This window comes from Petaurus breviceps, unplaced genomic scaffold (assembly GCF_028583685.1).
Source record: "Petaurus breviceps papuanus isolate PSGF00001 unplaced genomic scaffold, PetGlider_PUasm1.0 90644, whole genome shotgun sequence".
Taxonomy (NCBI): domain Eukaryota; kingdom Metazoa; phylum Chordata; class Mammalia; order Diprotodontia; family Petauridae; genus Petaurus; species Petaurus breviceps.
Genome location: NW_027187298.1, coordinates 2,114,236 through 2,119,106, shown reverse-complemented (window position 1 = coordinate 2,119,106; position 4,871 = coordinate 2,114,236). Strand labels below are relative to the sequence as shown.

General features: G+C 34.3%; 1 pseudogene; it reads left to right on the top strand.

Annotated features, from left to right (window-relative positions):
• Positions 1–3,692: 3,692 nt before the first annotated feature.
• Positions 3,693–4,365, top strand: LOC138143560 (elongation factor 1-beta pseudogene; annotated as a pseudogene).
• Positions 4,366–4,871: the final 506 nt, after the last annotated feature.

Here is a 4,871-nt window from a genome sequence, read left to right as displayed (position 1 = left end):
CTTCCTCCCTCCTTCCCTTCCTTCCTCCCTTCCTTCCTCCCTTTCTTCCTCCCTCCCTCTTTCCCTTCCTTCCTTCCTTCCTTCCTTCCTTCCTTCCTTCCTTCTTTCTTTCTTTCTTTCCTTTCTTCCTTCCTTCCTCCCTCCCTCCCTTCCTTTCCTCCATACTTCCTGACTCAATAGAAATTAATTAAATGCCTACCATAAATAGAGCATAGTGTTAGGTGCTCAGGTATATTTTTGGGGGGTATGGGGAAAAAAGAATGGGAAAAGAAAAAGGACGGTAACAGAGATGCAAAAAAGAGAGAAAAGAGGGTAAAAATTTTAAAATACACAAAAAAGGAAGTTCAGAATAGAATAAAATGGGACACATGTTGCTATAATGTTAAATTTAATACACATTCAATTAAAAAGTGAATATAATTTCCCTGTTACATATGTGATATATTTTTATTCTTTGTGTATTGAAATATTAGTGTTTTAAGTTCATAATTAAATAAAGTTTCAAGATACAGTGGAAAGGTAAGAAAATAGAGACCACAATTGAGCATTACTTTTTTTTTTCTGGTAGCTTGACTTTTAAAAGTGTGGAACATGTAAGATTATGAGGATCAGATGAAATAATATATGTTGAGGTTTTGAAACCTTAAAAAGTATAACATAAATATGAATTATTGTTATCATTGTTAGTTATTATTAGTTCTCATCATCCATCATTTCTCCTCTTTTTTTTTGTTCTCATTTAGTATTTTTTAAAATTTTGCTCTAACAAGTCAGTGGTTTGAATGTGTACCAACAGCTGTTCTTTGTAGAATTTCCTTGCCTCCTCATCCTCCACAACAGATGTTGGTGTCTAAGTTATAATTATCTTCCTGGTGGTCTTTTTGCAAATACTTATCATATGCACTGCAATATAAGATGGTCAGGTGTCCCATTTAATGATAATTCTTGTTGATTTTGGATGTGTGCTAAACCTAATTCCAAAAATCCTTTTCTTTGTCTCATCTAAGATTAAGTTATTCTTTCCATTAACTGCAACTTTCTTTTTCTTTTGGTTTCATTTAAAGCAAGCATGTCAAGATTGATAAAATTTGCTTATTCTAGTATACTTTCAGCTATTGGTCACTGGAAAATAACTTTATATATGAAAGCTAATGTTTATTTAGTGGTCTGTAATATTTTATTATTATTATTTATAGTTTATATTATTCTCTTTTAAAATTTTCAATTCAAGATTTTTTCCCACCCACTGAAAAGGAAATGTGCAAAGCATATTTCCATATTAGTCATATTGTAAAGCAAAGAAAGAAAAAAGCAAGAAAATTATATTTCAAATTGCACTCAAGAGTTCTTCCTTTGGAATTGCATTAGATTATAATATTACTAAACGTATGCACCCCAATTTCTTGATTTTTCTCATTTCATTTTGTATCAGTTCATAAAGGTCTGGTTGTGATTTTTTCTGAAACCATTACTCTTATCATTTTTTATAGTATAATAGTAAGTCACCATAATCATATGCCATAATTTGTTCAGCCATTCCTCATCTTATGGGTATCCCTTCAATTTGCAATTCTTTGCAAAAAGAGGTGATATAAATATTTTTGTACATATAGGTCTTTTCCCCTTTTCTCTGGTCCCTTTAAGGTGGAGACCAGTGGTATTTGTGTTAGTTGTGGATCAAATAAAATGCACATTTTATAGCCTTTTGGAATAGTTCCTGATTGTTCACCAAAATGGTAGGATCTATTCACTACTCCATCAACAATTGATTAATTTGCTTATTTTCTCTCATCCCCTCCAGCATTTGTAATTTCTTATAGGTGTGTGGTGGTACCTCAGAGTTGTTATAATTCACATTTCTCTAATGAAAAATTATTTAGATTACTTTTTCATGTGATTAGATAGCTTTCTTTTCTTCTTGTGAAAACTGCCTGTTCATATCCTTTTATGATTTATCAACTGAGGATATTGTATTTTTATAATTTTAATTCAGTTCCCTAATTATTTGAGAAATTAGACCTTATTAAAGAAACTTGCTTAATGTTTTTATTACTTCATTTTCTATGGTACACTTTATCAAAATGTACTTTCCCTGGTTTTTCTCTTTTAATTAGGTCTATTTTTGCTTTTGCTTTCTCTGAGATCATGATTGCTACCCTGCCTTTTTTACGTAAAATGAAGCATAATTGATTCTGATCTAGAACTTTATTTTAATTCTGTGTGTTTCTGTTTCAAGTGTGTCTCTTGTACACAACATATTGTTGCATTCTGGATTCTAATCCATCTTGTAATCTACTTCCATTTTATGGATTAGTTCATCTCATTCAAATTCACATTCACAGTAATAATTACTAACTGCATTTCCTTCCCCCCGATTTTCTTATTTGTCTTTCCTTCTCTCTTTTTATCTTGTCCTTCCTCAAATATCTGTTTTGCTTCTAACCACTGCCTTCCTTAAACTATCCTTCCTCCATGTCTCTTATTCCCTTCCCCTTTTATTTAGATATTGGAAGATTTTATGTGTGTGTGTTTATGCCGTGTGTACATATACACATATAATTATATGTGTTGATGTATATACACATACATACACATATACTTTTCTCTTTGAACAAATTTTGATGAGAATAAGGTTCAAGTATTGATCACCCCCCACCATTTTTTCCCTCTACTACAAAAGCTCTTCCTTTTACACTTATTTTATGTGAGTAAATTTCCTACATTCTACTTCTCCCTTCCCCTCTCTCAGTTCATTCCTCTTTCTCACCTCTCCTTTTTTGGGGGGGATCATCCCAAGATGATCAACTCACACACCTGCCACCCATGTATGTAAACTCCTTCCTACTGCCCTAATAATAATAAAGATCTTAAGAATGACATATGTTATCTTCCCACAGAGGAACATAAATTGTTTAAATTTATTGAGTTACTTCCTTTTACATTTTCATGTGTAAGTTTTATGCTTCTCTTGAATCTACTGTTTAAATGTTGAATTATGTATTCTGTTCTGTTTTTTTTTCATCAGGAATACTTGAAAGGCCTTTATTTAATTAAATATCCATTGTGTTCCTTTGAAAGATTCTATTCAGTTTGGCAGGGTAGGTTATTCTTGGATGTAATCTTCACTCCTTGGCCTTCTGAAATAAATTCCAATACCTCTCTTCCTTTAATGTATAAATGGCTAACTCTTGTGTGATCCTGACTACGTCTCCATGATATTTTAATTGCTTCTTTTTGGCTGCTTGTAATATTTTCTCCTTGACCAGGGACCTATGAAATTTGGCATAATATTCCTGGGAGTTTTCTTTTGGTGATCTCTTTCAGGAAGTGATTGGGGGATTCCTTCAATTTCTATTTTACCCTCTGGATCTAAGATATTGGGGCAATTAAATTTTATTGAAATATGATTTTAGGCTCTTTTTTCCCATGGCATTTGGGTAACCCAATAATTTTTAAATGATTTCCCTTAGATCTATGTTCCAAGTCAATTGTTTTTCTAATGAGATATTTCGCATTTTATACAATTTTTTCATTATTTTTACCTTATTTTATTGTTTCTTGAATTCTTAGGGATACATGAGCTTCTACTTGCCCAATTCTAATTTTTAAGGATTTCTTTTCTTCTATGAGCTTGTGCCTCATTTTCTATTCTGTGAAATTTTCTCCTCTTCCGGATCCCTCCCACCACCACCATGGGCTTTGGGGATCTCAAGACACCCATGGGTCTGCAGTACCTCAATAACTTCCCGGTGGACAAGAACTACATTGAGGGGTTTGTTCCATCCCAGACTGATGTTGCAGCATTTGAAGGTGTCTCGGGCCCTCCACCCACCAACCTATACAATGCTCTCCACTGTAAAACCACATTAAGTTCTATGAGAAGCAAAAGGCAAGCTTGCCAGGAATAAAGTAGGCTTTGGGCAAGTATGGGCCTGCTATTGTGGAAGATACCACTGGAAGTGGAGCTACAGATAGCAAAGATGATGATGACATTGATCTCTGAGTCTGATGACGATGAGGAAAGTGAAGAAGCAAAGAAGCTAAGAGAAGAATGCCTTGCTCTGTGTGAATCAACGAAATAAAAAAGAACCCTGCAAATGTTGCCAAGTCTACTATCGTACTGGATGTAAAACCTTGAGATGATGAGACAGATATGGCAAAATTGGAGGAATGTGTCAGAAGCATTCAGGCAGATGGCTTGGTCTGGGGATCTTCTAAACTAGTTCCAGTGGAATATGGCATCAAGAAGTTTCAGATACAATGTGTGGTTGAAGATGATAAAGTTGGTATGTCTATGCTAGAGGTACAGACTTTGAAGACTATGTGCAATCCATGGATCCATACTCAAAAATTACATTTAAATAAAAACATTTGCAAGCAAAAAAAGCAATTAATATTCTTTAGAAAGGGGCTACATAGAACTGAAGGTCACTTTGCATTTCCTTTTGTTTCTGCAAAGAGTTCATCACCAAGTAACCAGTCTAGTTGAACAGGCAGTCAGGCTGCAAACATATATTGAGCCCTTGCTATGTGCCAGGCACAGTGCTAAATATCAGGGACACACACACACACACACACACACACAGAGTTTAAAAGAAGGGAAAACTGCAGTCTCTGCTCTCAAGGTCACATTCTTATAGGAGAAGTAATATGAAAATTCCTATGAACTACCAGAATATATGGGATAGTATGAGATCAAAGGTGTATGTAGGGAGAGGTAACTTGTCAAGAAAGAGGTAACTCCTCATAATCCAGGGATGAAAAGGGAGCAGTAAGGGGAAGATGTCTATATGAAGTGAGATTAAAGAGGGTAGAAGAGCAAACTCTTGGTAAATGAGTCCAATCAATGTATTTTAACATTAGCTATCCTG